Source organism: Pseudophryne corroboree, chromosome 6, assembly GCF_028390025.1.
Source record: "Pseudophryne corroboree isolate aPseCor3 chromosome 6, aPseCor3.hap2, whole genome shotgun sequence".
Taxonomy (NCBI): domain Eukaryota; kingdom Metazoa; phylum Chordata; class Amphibia; order Anura; family Myobatrachidae; genus Pseudophryne; species Pseudophryne corroboree.
Genome location: NC_086449.1, coordinates 713,264,203 through 713,285,448, shown reverse-complemented (window position 1 = coordinate 713,285,448; position 21,246 = coordinate 713,264,203). Strand labels below are relative to the sequence as shown.

At 46.5% G+C, this 21,246-nt stretch overlaps 1 protein-coding gene across 2 annotated transcripts in view; it reads right to left on the bottom strand.

Annotated features, from left to right (window-relative positions):
- GALNT10 (polypeptide N-acetylgalactosaminyltransferase 10) overlaps window positions 1–21,246 on the bottom strand; it is a 382,115-nt gene that overhangs the window by 142,872 nt on the left and 217,997 nt on the right. The gene's annotated exons all lie outside the window — the stretch shown is intronic.

Genomic DNA, 21,246 nt, shown 5'->3' with positions numbered 1-21,246 from the left:
GGATCTTGAATCCCGGGTAAGACTCATACCAGCCACACCAATCACACCGTACAACTTGTGATCTGAACCCAGTTAACAGTATGATAACACAGAAGTAGCCTCTAAAAAAAGATGGCTCACAACAATAATAACCCGATTTTTGTAACAATAACTATGTACAAGTATTGCAGACAATCCGCACTTGGGATGGGCGCCCAGCATCCACTACGGACTATGAGAAATAGAATTATCGGTAAGTAAATTCTTATTTTCTCTAACGTCCTAGTGGATGCTGGGGACTTCGTCAGGACCATGGGGATTATACCAAAGCTCCCAAACGGGCGGGAGAGTGCGGATGACTCTGCAGCACCGAATGAGAGAACTCCAAGTCCTCTTTAGCCAGAGTATCAAATTTGTAAAATTTTACAAACGTGTTCTCCCCTGACCACGTAGCTGCTCGGCAAAGTTGTAAAGCCGAGACCCCTCGGGCAGCCGCCCAAGATGAGCCCACCTTCCTTGTGGAGTGGGCTTTAACAGTTTTAGGCTGTGGCAGGCCTGCCACAGAATGTGCAAGTTGGATTGTGCTACAGATCCAACGAGCAATCGTCTGCTTAGACGCAGGAGCACCCATCTTGTTGGGTGCATACAAGATAAACAACGAGTCAGATTTTCTGACTCCAGCTGTCCTTGAAATATATATTTTCAATGCTCTGACAACGTCCAGTAACTTGGAGTCCTCCAAGTCGCTAGTAGCCGCAGGCACCACAATAGGCTGGTTCAAGTGAAAAGCCGAAACCACCTTAGGGAGAAAATGAGGACGTGTCCGCAGTTCTGCCCTGTCCGAATGGAAAATCAGATATGGGCTTTTGTACGATAAAGCCGCCAACTCTGAAACTCTCCTGGCTGAAGCCAGGGCCAGTAGCATGGTTACTTTCCATGTAAGATACTTCAAATCTACCGATTTGAGAGGCTCAAACCAATGAGATTTGAGAAAATCCAAAACTACGTTTAGATCCCACGGTGCCACTGGAGGCACAATTGGGGGCTGTATATGTAGTACACCCTTGACAAAAGTTTGTACTTCAGGCACTGAAGCCAATTCTTTCTGGAAGAAAATTGATAAGGCCGAAATTTGAACTTTAATAGACCCCAATTTTAGGCCCATAGACAATCCTGCCTGCAGGAAATGTAGGAATCGACCCAATTGAAATTCTTCCGTTGGGGCCTTCTTGGCTTCACACCACGCAACATATTTTCTCCAAATGCGGTGATAATGTTGTGCGGTCACTTCCTTCCTAGCTTTAATCAAGGTAGGAATAACTTCCTCTGGAATGCCCTTTTCTTTTAGAATCCGGCGTTCAACCGCCATGCCGTCAAACGCAGTCGCGGTAAGTCTTGGAACATACAAGGTCCCTGCTGAAGCAGATCCCTTCTTAGAGGTAGAGGCCACGGATCTTCCGTGAGCATCTCTTGAAGTTCCGGGTACCAAGTTCTTCTTGGCCAATCCGGAGCCACTAGTATTGTTCTTACTCCCCTTTTCCGTATAATTCTCAGTACCTTTGGTATGAGAGGCAGAGGAGGGAACACATACACTGACTGGTACACCCACGGTGTTACCAGAGCGTCCACAGCTATTGCCTGAGGGTCTCTTGACCTGGCGCAATATCTGTCCAGTTTTTTGTTGAGGCGAGACGCCATCATGTCCACCTTTGGTTTTTCCCAATGGTTCACAATCATGTGGAAAACTTCCGGATGAAGTCCCCACTCTCCCGGGTGAAGGTCGTGTCTGCTGAGGAAGTCTGCTTCCCAGTTGTCCACTCCCGGGATGAACACTGCTGACAGTGCTATGACATGATTTTCCGCCCAGCGAAGAATCCTTGCAGCTTCTGTCATTGCTCTTCTGCTTCTCGTGCCGCCTTGTCTGTTTACGTGGGCGACTGCCGTGATGTTGTCCGACTGGATCAACACCGGCTGACCCTGAAGCAGCGGTTTCGCCATGTTTAGAGCATTGTAGATCGCTCTTAGCTCCAGTATATTTATGTGAAGAGACTTCTCCAGGTTTGACCATACACCCTGGAAGTTTCTTCCCTGTGTGACTGCTCCCCAGCCTCGTAGGCTGGCATCCGTAGTCACCAGGACCCAGTCCTGTATGCCGAACATGCGGCCCTCTAACAGATGGGCACTCTGCAACCACCACAGGAGAGACAACCTTGTTCTTGGTGACAGTGTTATCCGCTGATGCATGTGCAGATGCGATCCGGACCATTTGTCCAGCAGATCCCACTGAAATATTCGTGCGTGGAATCTGCCGAATGGAATTGCTTCGTAAGAAGCCACCATCTTTCCCAGTACTCTTGTGCATTGATGTACTGACACATTTCCTGGTTTTAGGAGGTTCCTGACAAGTTCGGATAACTCCCTCGCTTTCTCCTCCGGGAGAAACACCTTTTTCTGAACAGTGTCCAGAATCATTCCCAGGAACAGCAGACGTGTTGTCGGTGTCAATTGAGATTTTGGAAGATTCAGAATCCACCCGTGTTGTTGAAGCACTACTTGGGTTAGTGCTACCCCGACTTCCAGCTGTTCTCTGGACCTTGCCCTTATCAGGAGATCGTCCAAGTAAGGGATAATTAATACGCCTTTTCTTCGTAGAAGAACCATCATTTCGGTCATTACCTTGGTAAAGACCCGAGGTGCCGTGGACAAACCAAACGGCAGCGTTTGAAACTGATAATGACAGTCTTTTATCACGAACCTGAGATACCCTTGGTGTGAGGGGTAAATTGGGACATGCAGATAAGCATCTTTTATGTCCAGGGACACCATGAAGTCCCCTTCTTCCAGATTCGCTATCACTGCTCTTAGTGACTCCATCTTGAACTTGAATTTCTGTATGTACAGGTTCAAGGATTTCAGATTTAGAATAGGTCTTACCGAACCGTCCGGCTTCGGTACCACAAATAGTGTGGAATAATACCCCTTTCCCTGTTGTAGGAGGGGTACCTTGATTATCACCTGCTGAGAATACAGCTTGTGAATGGCTTCCAATACCGTCGCCCTTTCTAAGGGAGGCGTTGGTAAAGCAGACTTTAGGAACCGGCGAGGGGGAGACCTTTCGAATTCTAACATGTAACCCTGAGATACTATCTGCAGGATCCACGGGTCCACCTGTGAGCGAGCCCACTGATTGCTGAAAATCTTTAGTCGACCCCCCGCCGCTCCTGAGTCCGCTAGTAAAGCCCCAGCGTCATGCTGATGGCTTTGTAGAACCCGGGGCGGGCTTCTGTTCCTGGGCAGGGGCTGCTTGCTGCCCTCTCTTACCCTTTCCTCTGCCTCGGGGCAGATAAGACTGTCCTTTTGCCCGCTTGTTTTTATAGGAGCGAAAGGACTGCGGCTGAAAAGACGGTGTCTTTTTCTGTTGGGAGGGAGTCTGAGGTAAAAACGTGGATTTGCCGGCAGTTGCCGTGGCCACCAGATCCGATAGACCGACCCCAAATAATTCCTCTCCTTTATATGGCAATACTTCCATATGCCTTTTGGAATCCGCATCACCTGACCACTGTCGCATCCATAAACTTCTTCTGGCAGATATGGACATCGCATTTACTCTCGATGCCAGAGTGCAAATATCCCTCTGAGCATCTCGCATATAAAGAAACGCATCCTTTAATTGCTCTAAAGTCAATAAAATACTGTCCCTATCCAGGGTATCAATATTTTCAGTCAGGGAATCCAACCACACTACCCCAGCACTGCACATCCAGGCTGAGGCTATTGCTGGTCGGAGTATAACACCAGTATGTGTGTATATACTCTTCAGTGTAGTTTCCAGCCTCCTATCTGCTGGATCCTTGAGGGCGGCCGTATCAGGAGACGGCAACGCCACTTGTTTTGATAAACGTGTGAGCGCTTTATCCACCCTAGGGGGTGTTTCCCAGCGCGCCCTAACCTCTGGTGGGAAAGGGTATAATGCCAATAACTTCTTTGAAATTAGCAGTTTTCTATCGGGGTTAACCCACGCTTCATCACACACGTCATTCAATTCCTCTGATTCTGGAAAAGCTACAGGTAGTTTTTTCACCCCCCACATAATACCTCTTTTTGAGGTACCTGCAGTATCAGAGATCTGCAAAGCCTCCTTCATTGCCGTGATCATATAACGTGTGGCCCTATTGGAAAATACGTTTGTTTCTTCACCGTCGACACTAGATTCATCTGTGTCGGTACCTGTGTCGACTGACTGAGGTAAGGGACGTTTTACAGCCCCTGACGGTGTCTGAGACGCCTGAGCAGGTACCAACTGGTTTTCCGGCCGTCTCATTTCGTCAACTGACTTTTGTAATGTACTAACATTATCACGTAATTCCATAATTAAAGCCATCCATTCCGGTGTCGACTCCCTAGGGGGTGACATCACCATTACCGGCAATTGCTCCGCCTCCATACCAACATCGTCCTCATACATGTCGACACACACGTACCGACACACAGCAGACACACAGGGAATGCTCTTATCGAAGACAGGACCCCACTAGCCCTTTGGGGAGACAGAGGGAGAGTTTGCCAGCACACACCAAAAGCGCTATAAAATGTATATAAACAACCCTAAAAGGTGTTGTTTCTGTTATATGCGCTTTAAATATATAAATATCGCCAAAATATGCCCCCCTTCTCTTTGTTACCCTGTTTCTGTAGTGCAGTGCAGGGGAGAGTCCTGGGAGCCTTCCTCACAGCGGAGCTGAGCAGGAAAATGGCGCTGTGTGCTGAGGAGAATAAGCCCCGCCCCCTTTCCGGCGGGCTTTTCTCCCGGGTTTTGAGATATCTGGCCTGGGTTAAATACATACATATAGCCTCAATGGCTATATGTGATGTATTCTTTGCCATAAAAGGTATTAATTATTGCTGCCCAGGGCGCCCCCAGCAGCGCCTGCACCCTCCGTGACCGTTCAGTGTGAAGTGTGTAGCAACAATGGCGCACAGCTGCAGTGCTGTGCGCTACCTTCATGAAGGCTGAAGAGCCTTCTGCCGCCTGTTTCCGGACCCACGATCTTCAGCATCTGTAAGGGGGATCGGCGGCGCGGCTCCGGGACGAACCCCAGGGTGACCTGTGTTCCGACTCCCTCTGGAGCTATGTCCAGTAGCCTAAGACTCCAATCCATCCTGCACGCAGGTGAGTTGAAAATCTCTCCCCTAAGTCCCTCGATGCAGTGAGCCTGTTGCCAGCAGGACTCACTGAAAATAAAAAACCTAAAAACTTTTTCTAAGCAGCTCTTTAGGAGAGCCACCTAGATTGCACCCTGCTCGGACGGGCACAAAAACCTAACTGAGGCTTGGAGGAGGGTCATAGGGGGAGGAGCCAGTACACACCATGTGATCCTAAAAGCTTGCTTTTGTGCCCTGTCTCCTGCGGAGCCGCTATTCCCCATGGTCCTGACGGAGTCCCCAGCATCCACTAGGACGTTAGAGAAAAGATGTTTAATGTGAGCTACAGCAATATGTTGCCTACTCCATGCCATGCCAAGCCCCCGTCAGTAGTATCATAATTATTAATATTCTTTATTGATATAGTTTGGATATATTCCACAGAGCCGCACAATTGAAGACCGATAGTGGAGGTGCAGTCAAGATTACATTCTAAAAGCAGTATCAAAGGAACAGAAACACTCACCCTTATTCCGGAGCTAACTAACCTGCCAGTATGTCTGTGGGAACAAAGGGATTTATTTACAAACCTTATCAAGAGATAAAGTGGATGGAGATCAAGTACCAGCCAATCAGCTCCTAACTGCCATGTTACAGGTTGTGTTTGAAAAATGACAGGAGCTAGTTGGCCAGTACTTATCTCTACCCATGGCTTAGTACATATAGACCCACAAATCTCCAGGGGAAAAATCGTCACGGATCATGCAAACCCTGTGCAGTCAGTGACACTCAAGCGCAATGCTAATCACTGTGCTACGATTTCAACCAAGGGGGGAAATGTATTAAACCTAAAGAGTGAAGCAGAGTACAAGTGAAGAATTTGCCCACAGCACCCAATAAGCTTCTAGCTAGCATCTATAAAGTACATTCTATAAAATGATTAGTAAAAGCGGATTGGCTGGAATGGGTAACTTCTACACCCATCTGCATGCCCACTCTCTAGAAGGCTTTATACATCTCCCCGCCAGGTGAGGGCAAGTTCTATACAGGGGCTTTTTATAGATGCAGCACCCCTGCGATTCCAGATCAACCAAGCACACAGATAACGGACATTTAAAGGTCTTTATTAAACAAACAGAACGTTTCAGTAGAATGCTGTTGTTCTAAGACTTTATATGGCAAAGCGGGTATTTTTGCCAGAGAAAGATTGTCCCTCTCTATCAAGGTCTTCTTCTGTGCTATCTATAGAGACGGCCTTCTCCAAAACATGGGGAAATGTATTTAATGAAGAGTGCGATGGTACATACACCCTCCATGGCAAGCCTCCTATCACAGGAAATATGCACTGAAAAATGGCCTCTTTTAAATAAAGCTTTTTATTTGATTTGATTTTTTTTTCAAGCAAAGCAAAAACAAAACAAAAACAATATATAATATATCTATGTGTGTGTGTGTGTGTGTGTGTGTGTGTGTGTGTGTGTGTGTGTGTGTGTGTGTGTGTTTAACATTTTCATTTTAGGTTTGTCATCTTGTTTTTATAAGCAGAATCAAAAAGGACAATGTAGGGCAGTACGGATGGTGGAAGCATTACTGCCACACAGCACTGAGATCATAGGTTCGATTTCTATTGTAACTGTGTGGAGTTTGTATATTCTCCCCGTTCTTGCGTGGGTTTCCTCCCACAATCCAAGAATATACTGGTAGGTTCATTGGCTCCTGACAAAAATGATCTCTGGTGTGTAAGTGTGCATATGTTAAAGAGCAGAATAGATGGGCCAAGTGGTTCTTACCTGCCGTCAAATTCTACTTTTCTATGTAATGTAGGGCTTCCTACCAATCCCATTGTGTGTGCGAACCAGACAGCTGCATATGCACCAAGACTGGTCTTTTGACCCGGTAAGGATTACTCTTAACACTTCCTGAGAGCATCACTTGGCTGCCCCAGTGAAATTTTCTGGTGATGGGAAAATAGCCCTATTGCCACTGTATAACAAATGTGCCCGGCATTAACATTCGTACGCACATCTCAACTTTTACATATTTATTCCCGTATGTGAGGAACAGCTGCTTCACACAAAACACACACTTGCAAGCGAAGTTTAGTTTTCAGTTTATACATTTTCACTGTGACCTTTTTAAATGAGACTAATCAGTAACAAAGTTTAATAGAATATTTATGCCGTATACAGTAATACTGCAGAGTATGCTCAAGATATCCACAATTCCCCTAATTAGATAACTGCGCCAAGCTAGGCTGCCTTTAAGTGTGATATACAAGGCGTTTATGGGTCCAACAGGTTGCAATTAGAACTTAAGCACCGGCTGTCCCATTAAGATTCTAATCAGCGATGAAGGGCAACGTGCAACAAAAGGGCAACAGAGTCGATCTGATAGCGCTCTACCATCCTGCGATCTTTGGGGACGGAACAGACGGGAGGTCTGCGGAAAAATAAGAAGGCTCTCAGGGAGGCAATTAGGGTTCTGGCAGAGAGCGCGCAGCTAAATAATTTACTCTGATTGCTGGAAAAAAAGAACAGCTGTTCAGATTTAGCATGAAGAGTCCTACATTGACGGAGCTGCCAAAGCTTATGAAATTATTTATCAGACAAAAAGAAAGAAATAAGTGTTGTCTTGATTGTCACAGCTATTGTGGGTGGGCGGAGGGCCAGGGGTAAACCGTACAGCAGCTTATCTTTAAACCACTGGTTTTCTAAAACGGACACACTTTACAGCAAAACAATCATCGAATGGATGAACAGCGCCCTTATAAAAGAGTGTACTACATATTCTGTCGCATTGTGCAATCAGAGGTTTTGGGTTTTGTTGGGGGGGGGGGGGGTTAATGCCTGTTGCAGAAATCAGTATTTAATTTCGATACCACGGATACTCACCGCAGTCAGTCAGATGCAAACGAACTTGCCAGTTTGTATTTGTGCATGCCTAAGTCAACCCTGGTTATAAACAAATCCAAGGCCCTAGCACTACATGGATTCACTGCTGGATGGTTTAAATCAGAGGTTCTCAAACTCTGTCCTCAGGACCCCACACAGTGCATGTTTTGCAGGTAACCCAGCAGGTGCACAGGTGTATTAATTACTCACTGACACATTTTAAAAGGTCCACAGGTGGAGCTAATTATTTCACTTGCGATTCTGTGAGGAGACCTGCAAAACATGCACTGTGTGGGCCCCCGAGGACCGAGTTTGAGAACCTCTGGTTTAAATCGTTATTTTATACTGCCTGACATAGTTAAATGTTAATGGTAAAAGCTACACTACTATCTAGGAAAACATTTATTAGGGTACCCCAAACCCTAAGCAGGAGCCCCAGGATTCAGCACCGTACATCCCACAAGATGGCTGACTGTTGGCAGTAAGGTATGGTAAATGATATTTCCAACATCATCAAAATCTGCCCATATACTCAAATTGTTGTATTTATTGGCAATATTAGTGCAAGAAAAACAAATATTCAATAAAAAAGTCAGATAAATATAATGTTTATCATAAGGAAAAATTACCCAATACAAGCTATTTATAAACACTGCTCAAAAGCATGACAACCATAAAACATAATCAGACATTTGATTTTATTGTCAAGGCCAAAAGTTCCCACACTTGGTGCTGCAGGGCACTTGCAGGATTGTAATGGGTTGGTGACACAGGACCATATCAAACTACGATGATTCAAAAAGTTTGGGCATGACTGATCTCGTTTGATCTATCTAATCTGATAGGCTGATAGATTTATGAGTAAATTCAATTTTTTTTTGCAATATTTGTAAATAATCCTATTTTAGACTGATTTTCGCTAAAACAGGGTTTCCCAACAATGGCCCACTAGCAGTCCAGGTTTTAAGGATCGCCATACTTGAGCACAGGTTACTTAATTAGTACCTCAGTTTTGTTCATTTAACTCTCTGGGGCAGATGTATTAAGCCTGGAGACGGCATAAGGAAGTAATAAATAAGTGATAAGTACAAGGTGATAAACGCATCAGCCAATCAGCTCCCGACTGTTAATTTACATATTGGAGCTGATTGGCTGTGGTGTTTATCACGTTGCATTTATCACTGGTTTATTACTTCCTTATGCCTTCTCCAGGTTAATACATCTGTTACTCTGTGCTCAAGCATGAATAAAACCTGGGCTGTTAGTGTGCCTTGAGAACCGTGGTTGGGAAACACTGCACTAAATTAATGTTAATGTGTACTCCCAACTTTCAGATATTGAATTTGCCATAGACAAAGGGGCAGATCATCCTAAAAATGCTTAAGAGACAGTGAAACTGTCACATCTAACACTTTTCAGTAACAAAGGGGTCTATTTACCAAGCCTTGAAAAAAGATAAAGTGGACAGAGATAAGTACCAGCCAATCAGCTCCTAACTAACATGTAACAGGCTGGTTTTGAAAAATGGCAGTCAGGAGCCGGTTGGCAAAACAGACCCCAAAGTACCAGAAAGAGCTGCTAGAGAGTGAGATCGGCAGAGATGCTAGAGAAAGGGAGGAGGGGGGGTGAGGGGAGAAAAAGAGGTGCGAGAGAGAGAAAGTGAGAGAGGGAGAACAAGGAGAGAGGGAGAACAAGAGAGGGAGAACAAGGTGTAAGAGAGACAGAGGGGGAGAAAGAGGTGCAAGAGAGACAGTGGGCGGCATTCAAATGTCTGCAGGCCTCTGCTTTTCAGCTCGCTACTCCGGAGTTGGCAAGCTGAAATGTGCTAAAAGTGACCCGTCTGCATGCCCAAATAGTACTTTTTGCTATCGCGCCCAGCACTTTAGGGGGGATCTCACTGCTTTATGCAGCTAACCCTGACCTTTATGGGCATGATCAGCGCGTCAAAAACAATTTATCGGGTGCACAAAACAATGAAATACCGCCCAGAGAGGGAGAAAGAGGAGACAGAGAAAGAGGTCTAAGAGACAGAGAAAGGGGTGCAAGGGAGAAAGAGAGGGAAGAGAGACAGAAAGGGAAAAGGAGGTGCAAGAGAGAAAGAAGAAGAATAAAGTTATACTGGCCAGTGCTAAGAGGAGCCAGCCCACACTCTCAAACTCTTAAAGTGCCAATGGCTCCTGGTGGACCCGTCTACACCCCATGGTACTAATGTGGACCCCAGCATCCCCTAGGACATAAGAGTAAGAAAAATTAAACTAATAGGACACAGCAACAGTCATGAGTCATTGAGGGAAGAAAAAGTGGGAACTGCAGTGTGTCAAAAGACAAGAGCCAACAGGAAAGTTGACAGATGACAGAGACCAACAGCCATCATCTTTCTGCAGAAAGACCCAGAGGGACAAAGAAACTGTCACTATCATTCATATTAATTCCTATGAGAAGCGGAATATGCTCAGAAGGTGAAAACTGAAGTTTCCATTTAAAAAATTAAGTGGAATTCAAATGTTTAAAAAAATCGTTTGGGTGTCTGTTCTTTCTTGTCTATTAGATAGGAAAAAACAGACACCCAACTGACTTTTCAAACATTTGAATCCCCCCCTAAGGCTCCGTAATAACCTGTTTGTTTACTTAAGCAGTGTTTCAGTGATTACGATACTTCAATTATTATAAGATGAGTATCCCTTATCCAAAATCCCACATTTTTGGGTCCCCTACTGACATAATGACATATATATTATTTATTATGTGTGTATATATAGATATATTATATAGCTATATAATATAATATATATTTATATGTGCCATTATCTCAGTAGGGGAACCAAAAAGGTGGGATTTTGAATTTTGGATAAGGGATACTCAATCTGTAACATCAAAAAAGTTTGAAGTAAATGTTCGTTCACAAATGTGAAACCAACCAATAGAGAAATGCTAGTCTACTGTGACATTTATCTATTCCTATAAAAATATAGGATTTGAATTACCTAAATAGGATTTTAATTACCTACCGGTAAAATTCTCGTAGTCCGCAGAGGATACTGGGGTTCCATTTAGTACCATGGGGTATAAATGGTTCCACTAAGAATTTGATAGTGTGGGCTGGCTCCTCCCTCTATGCCCCTCCTTCCAGACTCAGTCTAGGAAACTGTGCCCGAGGAGACGGACATACTTTGAGAGAAGGATATAAAAGGATAGTGGTGAGATTCCGATCCAGCACATACAAATAAGAGGAAAGCCATGCTAACCAAACTTGAAACAGGAACAGCAACAGCTGAACCAAACAACAACACTTAAAGTAACATTGCAGGAAAAACGAAGCACCGGGCGGGTGCCCAGAATCCTCTATGAACTACGAGAAAAGGATTTACCAGTAGGTAATTAAAATCCTATTTTCTTTTACGTCCTAGAGTATACATGGGGAAGTACCAAAGCTCCCAAACCGAGCGGGAGAGTGCTGAGGTTCCTGCAGAACTGATTGACCAAACTGAAGGTCCTCAGAGGACAAAGTATCGAACTTGTAAAACTTTGCAAACGTGTTCGAACCTGACCAAGTAGCTGCTCGGCAGAGCTGTAAAGCCGAGGCACCCCGGGCAGCCGCCCAAGAAGAACCCACCGACCTAGTTGAGTGTGCCTGAACAGATTTCGAAACCGGCAAGCCTGCCGTGGAATAAGCATGCTGGATAGTGAGCCTGATCCAGCATGCAATGGACTGCTTTGAAGCAGGACACCCAATCTTATTGGGATCATAGAGAACGAACAGCAAGTCAGATTTCCTGTGACGAGCTGTCCTCACACCTTCAAAGCCTGCACAACAGCCAAAGACTTTGGAGTAGCAGAGGTGTCCGTAACAGCCGGAACCACAATAGGTTGGTTGATGTGAAACGCGGACACCACCTTAAGAAGGAATTGCTGACGAGTTCTGAGTTCAACACTGTCCTCATGGAAAATTAAGTAGGTGCTCTTGTGAGACAACGCGCCTAGCTCCAACACACATCTCGCTGAAGCCAAGGCTAACAGTGTGACTGTCTTCCACGTAAGATACTTAACCTCTACCTCCCGTAACGGTTCAAACCAGTCCGACTGGAGGAACTGCGGCACCAAATTGAGATCCCAAGGTGCCATAGGAGGCACAAAGGGAGGTTGGATATGTAGAACTCCTTTCAGGAACCTCGGGACCCCAAGAAGAGATGGCAATTGTTGCTGAAAGAAAATGGACAAGGCCGAAATCTGGACTTTTATTGAGCCCAGACGTAGGCTCACATCCACACCCGACTGCAGAAAAAGCAGGGATCATCCCTGATGAATTTTCACCGCCGAATATTTTCTGCTCTCACATCAAGAGACGTATTTCTTCCAAATACGGTGGTAATGTTTAGACGTTACCCCCTTCCTGGCTTGAATCATAGTCGGGATGACTTTGTTAGGGATGTCTCTTCCGGCAAGAATCAGCCGTTCAACTTCCATGCCGTCAAACGTAGTCGTGGTAAGTCTTGATAGACGAACGGGCCCTGTTGCAGAAGATCCTCGCGAAGAGGTAGAGGCCACGGATCTTCGAGGAGCATCTCCATGAGGTCTGCGTACCAGGCACTTCTTGGCCAGTCCGGAGCAATGAGAATTCCTTGAACCTTTTCCCTTTTTATTCTTTTCAGAATTCTTGGGATCAGAGGAAGTGGAGGAAACACGTACACCATCTGATATACCCATGGAGTCATCAGAGTGTCTACTGCCAATGCCTGTGGGTCTCTTGACCTAGAACAGGGGTGGGGAACCTTTTTTCTACCGAGGGCCATTTGGATATATATATATAAAATCCTTCGGGGGCCATACAAAAATTCTCAACGCAAAAAATTACCCTGCCCCCCAGTAGGTCTGACCCTTAGCGCGCCGGAGGTGCGCACGCGCCAAAAAAATGGGTGTGGCCAGTTAAAATGGGACGTGATACACATATGCCCCCAATAGTGCAGTGCCAGATCCACAATTGCCCCCACAGTGCCAGGTATACAAATGCCCCCACAGTGCCAGGTATACAAATGCCCCTCACAGTGCCAGGTATACAGATGCCCCTCACAGTGCCAGGTATACAGATGCCCCTCACAGTGCCAGGTATACAGATGCCCCCACAGTGCCAGGTATACAGATGTCCCCACAGTGCCAGGTATACAGATGTCCCCACAGTGCCAGGTATACAGATGCCCCTCACAGTGCCAGGTATACAAATGCCCCTCACAGTGCCAGGTATACAAATGCCCCCCACAGTGCCAGGTATACAAATGCCCCCCACAGTGCCAGGTATACAAATGCCCCTCACAGTGCCAGGTATACAAATGCCCCTCACAGTGCCAGGTATACAAATGCCTCTCACAGTGCCAGTTATACAGATGCCCCCACAGTGCCAGGTATACAAATGCCCCCACAGTGCCAGGTATACAGATGCCCCCACAGTGCCAGGTATACAAATGCCCCCACAGTGCCAGGTATACAAATGCCCCCACAGTGCCAGGTATACAGATGCCCTCCCCCCTCCATGCTGCTTACCGTGGGACACGGAGGAGAGCGCGGCTGTCGGGTGGGAGCGGCGGCGTGTAGTACTTCAAACCAGCTGCCGGTTCGAGAGACAATCAGAGCTCGCGGACCGGCAGCCGCGGCTCCTGATTGGCTGCCGGTCCGCGAGCTCTGATTTGAAGTACTACACGCCGCCGCTCCCACTCGACAGCCGCGCTCTCCTCCCTGTTCTGACAGCTGAGACACGCTGCCGCCGGACTGAGCGGCAGCATGTCTCACTGACACAAGCTGGTGGGCCGGATCAAACGGCTTCGCGGGCCGTATATGGCCCGCGGGCCGGAGGTTCCCCACCCCTGACCTAGAATAATACCGCTTCAGCTTCTTGTTGAGATGAGAGGCCATCATGTCGACTTATCAAGCACCTGAACACCTCCGGGTGAAGGCCCCACACCCCCGGGTGCAGGTTGTGTCTGCTGAGGAAGTCTGCTTCCCAGTTGTCTACTCCTGGAATGAAGACCGCCGACAACGCCGCAGCGTGTTTTCCTGCCCAGAGGAGAATTCTTGACACCTCTGACATTGCTGCTCTGCTTTTCGTTCCGCCCTGTCGGTTTATGTACATTACTGCCATCACATTGTCCATCTGGACCTGAATGGCCCGATCCTGAAGAAGATATAAGGCCTGCAGAAGGGCGTTGTATATAGCCCTGAGTTCCAGAATGTTGATTGGAAGGACAACTTCCTGACTTGACCATCTTCCTTGAAACTGCACCCCCTGGTTGACAGCTCCCCAACCTCTGAGGCTTGCATCCGCGGTTAGCAGAATCCAATTTTGAATCCTGAACCATCAGCCCTCGATCATGTGAGAAGTCTGGTGCATGTGAAGATGTGATCCAGACCATTTGTTCAACAGATCAAGCTGGAAGGGTCGTGCATGAAACCTTCCGTACTGATGAGCCTCGTAAGAGGCCACTATTTCTCCCAGAAGGCGAATGCATAGGTGCACGGATACCCAGGTTAGTTTCAGGACATCCCAAACCATAAACTGGATTACCAATGCCTTTTCCAACGAAGAAAAACTTTCTGCAACTGTGTGTCCAGAATCATTCCCAGAACTGGGAGCCTCCGAGTTGGCTCTAAGTGAGATTTTGGAAGATTCAGAATCCAGCTGTGATCCAGGAGTAGTTGGGTTGCGAGGCCAATGCTGTTCAACAACCTCTCCCTGGACGGAGCCTTTATCAGAAGATTGTCCAGGTACGGAATTATGTTCACTCCCTGCTTGCGAAGGAGAAACATCAACTCTGCCATCACCTTGGTGAACACCCTTGGTGCCGTGGAGAGACCAAAAGGTAGGGCCTGGAACTGGTAGTGACAGTCCTGAAGTGCAAACCGTAGATAAGCCTGGAGAGGCGGCCAGATCGGAATGTGAAGGTACGCATCCTTGATATCCAGAGACACTAGGAATCCCCCCCTCCTCCTCCAAACCTGAGATCACCGCTCTCAGAGACTCCATCTTGAACTTGAACACTCGTACGTACGGGTTCAATGAGTTTAGATTCAGAATCGGCCTTACCAAACCGTCCAGTTTCGGCACTACAAACAAGTTGGAATAATACTCCTTGTTTTGGAGATGAAGTGGAACTGGAACAATGACCTGCATCTGTACCAGTTTTTGAATGGCATCCTGTGAAAACGTGCCTCCTGTGAAACTCCAGTCTGTACCCCTGGGAAATAAGATCTATGACCCAGGGATCCTGGCATGATGTTGTCCAGATGTAACTGAAATTTTTTAGTCTGGCTCTCACCTGCCAGTCTTCTAGGCATCGCGGTCCACCGTCATGCTGAAGGCTTTGCGAAAGCAGAGCTGGAGCTCTGTTCCTGAGAACTGATAGTTGCTGGTTTGCATGGTTTACCTCTAGCGCCTCTGGTGGCTGTAAAGGATCCTCTGGCTTTGCCCTTAAACTTGACAGTCCGAAAGGACTGTAGTGTAGGTCCTGAATAGATCTTTCTAGTAGGGGGAGCTGCAGAAGAAAGATATGTAGACTTACCCGCAGTAGCTTTGATCCATTTGTGTAGTTCGTCTCCAAATAAGGCCTCTCCTGTGAAGGGTAGGTCTTCCACGCCTTTCCTGGAGTCGGAAGTCCACTGGCGTAACCATAAGCCCCTGCGTGCTGACACCGCCATAGCCGTGGTGCGTGCATTAATCAAACCCACTTCTTTTATGGCTTCCACCATAAAGTTTGCAAAGTCTTATATATGTTGGAGGAGTAAAACAATCTCCCCCGTAGATAAAGAATCTAGCCCCTCAATTAGGTTACCTGACCATCTAGGAAAGGCTTTAGTAATCCACGCACATGCTATAGTGGGTCTCCGGGCCACCCCAGCAGCTGTGTACAAGGATTTGAGTGTAGTCTCAAATCTTGCGATCAGCCGTGTCTTTCAGGGAGGCTGCACCAGGAACAGGCAACACAATTTTCCGTGATAGCCTGGATACTGATGCATCCACTATCGGTGGATTTTCCCATTTTTACCCATCCTCCAGAGGAAAAGGAAGAGAAGAGATTAACCTTTTAGGGATCTGAAATTTCTGATCAGGATTAACCCATGGTTCTTCAAACAGGGTATTCAATTCTTTTGGCACAGGAAAAGTGACTGAGGATTTCTTTTTTACATTAAAACAAGATTCCTCAAACTCCTCTGCCACTTTATCAGGAATTTGCAGAACGTCTCTGATAGCTTCCATCAGAGCCTCTATTCCCTGTGACAGAGCAGCGCCCCCCCCCCCCCCCTTCTGAATCCACCTCCCCCTCCTCTATGTCTGACCCCTCAGCGTCAGAGTCAGACTGCAGGATATGGGCCAGAGTTCGTGTTTGTGGACAAATGGCAAGGGACTGAGACGCTTGTTTGGGGACTGAGATGGTCATTCCGAGTTGATCGCAGCCAGCAACTTTTAGCTGCTGCGATCAATAGTCCACGCCTATGGGGGAGTGTATTTTACCTTAGCAGGGCTGCGATCGCTGGTGCAGTCCTGCTAAGCTAAAAAAAATTAAAGCAAAACTAGCCCTGGACATACTTACCCTGTGCGATGGATCCAGCGATGCAGGAGCCGGCTTTGACGTCACTCCTCCGCCCTCCGTTGTTCTGGACACGCCTGCATTTTACTCACCACTCCCTGAAAACGGCTCCAAACGGTCCGGATCCGCCCATCCACGCCTCCTTCCCGTCAACCCGGCGACCCCTGTCGCCAGGCAACGTCGCGCACTGCGCATTCCGCACCCATTCGCACCGCAGCGAAAAAACGCTGCATGCAAACGGGTCTGAATGACCCCGAGTCTCTGTTCAGAATCTCATGCACAGACTGTCTTAAGTATTGCGTCTCTTTCTCATTGCAGGACAATTTATTAGAGATATTAGAAATCATTCCTTTGAGGGAATCCAGCCACACTGGTTCAGCCCTGCTAGCCTGAGAAGGTGCACTACACTGAGTACATAGTAGTGAGCTCCCTGGGGAACAGGAACACTCCACCGTACATGAAACACACTCTTTGCCTGACATAATGTAAATGTGACAGCACACGCACAAAAGGTTAAGAGCACAAAGAGCCCTTCCAGGGAGACACAGTATTTTGGAGCCAGCCCCCACAGCACCCTTATCACTAATGCTAAGCTTAGCCGGGTCGCAGATTAAGTACCCAGATTGGGGATTTAGTACACTAATAATCGCTCTCCACCTGCTATGACCCCCTGGTACTGCTGAGGTAATTTGGAGTCACACCGGAGGAGCTGCGCATCCCTGTCAGTCAGTGTCTGTGTCCACTGCAGAGGGAAAATGGTGCTGGTGAGCTGCTGGATACCCTCATAGTAAAGCTCCGCCGCTTCTTCAATGGCGCGCGGTCTTCCCACTTTTTTTGTACCGGCTGAGGTAATTTTTGTGCTTAAAATGGAGCAGAACCTTTTTAAAGCTGTGTTTGCCAGTTTGGGTACTGTGTACTGAAACGCAGTTGTGTACTGTGTCTGGAGATGCAATCCGCCCTGGTTAGAAGATGTGCGTCTCCATACCCTCATGCCGCCATAATGGCCGGCGACCCGCTAACCGGGATGCCGACTTAGTACTCACCACTCTTCTTCCTTTTGGCTCTGTTAGGGGTGGCCGCGTGCTGCGGGAATGTACGCTCGCCATGGTGGGGCTTGTGAATAGTTCCCTCAGGAGCTAGTGTCCTGTCAGTGGGGAACGGGACCATTAACCCTTTGGGAGTTTGGGCCTTCCCCCCAACCCCCACGAAGCAGGCAGGCTAGCGCCAACCAGTCCTGCCTGAAAATAAACAGAAAAATAAATGCAGAAAACTCTTAAGGACCTTCCATAAGCGTGACCGGCTCCTCCAGGCACATTTTCTAAACTGAGTCTGGTAGGAGGGGCATAGAGGGAGGAGCCAGCCCACACTATAAAATTCTTAAAGTGCCCATGGCTACTAGTGTACCCTTCTTTACCCCATAGTAAAGAGGTTGTAGGGCAGTTCATGGTAAATAAAGTCTATGTTTAGTAACTATCTATTTCATAATGTGTACACAGGGAAAGCTAGCATGTAAACTTTTAAAGAGCCGTTTTAGAAGTTATATAAGTTGTAGCAAGTCTGAAGGCATTTTGCAGTGCTGAAATTGGTCATGGAAAGCTTCATAAGTCTGTACTGTCCCGAAACTAGGATATTTGTTGTCACCGGGGCAAGGCAGTAACTTGTCTTACACACACACACCTCCCCCATGGCATGCTTCCGACTCATGATGGGTTTCCTGTTTCTTGTCCCTGAACATCTCGGACCCCCCTCCAATAGAGGGCACGTGCTCCCTAGCCCCCCCCAGTTGCGGCCCTGCCTTTATGCAGGCAGATACAGGTAGTGGACATTATGGGCAGATTCAATTAGTGGCATAGCTGACAGCGCACACATCCTCCTATGACTGTAGGCTCAACATAACTAGTTTTCAGCATACCTGTATAGGGAGTGAGGGAAAACTAGTGATGTTGTGCTATAAGCATATAATGCCCGAGTCGCTAATTGAACTGTCCTCTATAAACTCGAGTTTTGGCTTGTATTACTATTATCAGCCACCTTGGCCGGATCCTGAGAGAAACGCAGGGAAAAGTGACAGGAAATGCGTAACATGACTCGGACTATTTCGACAGCCTCTATCAGAGGTAGGTCACTCAATAAGAATCTCAGCTTGTCCCGTCAGTCTCAGGTCAACAGGCCTATCCGAATGACTCCATTACCCTCCAGGTGGAAAATGTATTTCTAGAATTGTACCTGGGTGGTCAGGGGTTACACAGAAAGAGTTAGTATGGCGTGGTACAGGAGTACACAAAAAAAATAACCCCTCCAAAGTCCATCTTAGTAATTCATAACAATTTTGTGCAGCACAAATTGTCCTTCGCTTCAAAATAAGCAGTCGTTTTGGGCGATCGCTTTTCTCAAGAATTCTATAAAGGTCTATTTGCCAGCCTGTGCTGCTAATGCACTACTTATAATTAATGCCACTTGCCTGCAGCATGTTCCCAGTGAAACAGTCTGGTTGATGATAACGGCGAGGAAAGGCATTGCTCACAATTGGAGGTAAATCTGATTCAAGGCAATTTATGTGCATGGTTTCGGCTCTCAAAAGCGTCAAGCGTCTCAAAAAAGATGAACAACTCATTCAGTTTATCCTCGTAAAAAATATATAAAAAAATGATCCATCACAAATATCTAGTGGTTGAAAGGATCCTAAACACTGCCTTCCAGCAAGCAATTAATGCCTCCTTGTAGCTGATTGAAGACCCGCAGGAAAGTAACGACTTGCTTTTGCTGAGTACACGGGCTTGTGGGATGGGAGAGTGGTTCAATGTCTCATTCACTTCGCATAAAGTACTTTAACGGTCTTTAAAATTGCCTCCTCCTCACATCATAGAGCTACAATGCAGCAAAACAAGTCAATCAATAAGGCTGCTATTTGAAAAGTGCCATATATTGCTATCTGTACAATTTCCCATCAGCGAGATGTTTTAAAGGCGGCTGAGAATGTAGCAAAAGATACGTATTTTTGAAAGCCTCTATCATAAGGCGGCTTCATTATAGCCAAAATTTAATTGATATTATTTCAAATGCTGCACAAGTAGACAGTAAAAGTGAAGACAAAAACTGTATATATATCTTTAGTTTATAGATAAGTAGGCTGGGAATAAAAAAATAAAATAAAATGTATTTTATTTACTGTTCTCTGTGCCTGTAATGTTGACTATTTTCATGCTTTTCTTGAATAAACACTTTTTAAAAAATAAAATGTAATTAACAAATCTTACAAATACTATGTACATGTAGTATATAAATATATGTAGCAGTGCTACATATTCCGCTGAACTTTTGATGCAAGACAAAAACTACGGTATCGGGCATAACTGGATACTTTAGAAAAGTGGAATAAATTTGCAAGCTGTATTCTAGTAGAAAAATAATCTACGATTACATCTTAATCATTATTAAATTGTGAGACAAACATGTCACATTACACATCATCTTAATTAAACTTATTCTAAAAATAAATGATTCTAAATATAGCCTCCGTGACTGTTACAGGCAGCCAGTTTCCCCAGGAGGCTCTGATGAACCAGCAAATAAACTAAGGTAATATATTTGAATTGACAGCTGAGGGGGAAGGGGTGGTGGGACCTATTGTGGTGCTGGAAGTACAATCACAAATAGGATGCAGTTAAAATACTGGTTGTCGGGGATCTCGGTGTTCAGGAGACCGACGGCGAAACCCCGACAGCTGGTGAAATACAGACGGTCGGAATCTCAACCAAAACCGGGAATTCCCACTCGGTTGGTGGGTCCACACCACCAACCGAGTGGGAATATAAACCTGTGGTGAGCGAAGCGAGTCACTGGGCCCAAAACGTGGAGAGCCCACGAGGAAATTTGCTGCTGGCATTCCGACAGACAGGATGCCACTGTCAGTATACTGACAGTCAGCATCTCATCTGGTGGTATACCATACCGAATTCTCACAAACTAACTGACCAGCATGTCTGGCACTGATAAGATGGTGGTCTTCAGTATACCGCCGGCAACCAGCACATCGGCGCCGGCATGCCAACACATTCTCCCTCTTGGGGGTCCATGACCCCCCCTGGAGGGAGAATAAATAGCGTGGTGCGCGTAGCGTGCCCCCGTGCCCACAGCGAGCCCACAAGGGTCTCATTAGTGCTCGCCCAGCTGTCGGTATGCCGGTGGTCGGGATCCTGGCACCGGTATGCTGGCCCCCAGGATGCCGGCCACTCATACTACACCCGTTAAGATTGGTTTTGACTGTAGTATCGTCACACATTATTATTTACCAGTTATTTATATAGCGCACACATATTCCACAGCACTTTACAGAGAATATTTGGCCATTCACATCAGTCGCTGCGCCAGTGGAGCTTACAATCTATATTCCCTACCACATGTACATGCGCACACATTCACGCTAGGGTTAATTTTGTTGGGATCCAATTAACCTACCAGTATATTTTTGGATTGAGGCAGGAAACCGGAGTACCCGGAGGAAACCAACGCAAGTACAGGGAGAATATACAAACTCCACACAGTTAGGGCCATGGTGGGAATCAAACCCATGACCACAGTGCTGTGCACATGGCATATTGGTTGGTCTAACCCTGCAATATCCAGATGATAGCACAAATTTTACAAATGTTCTTTATGTT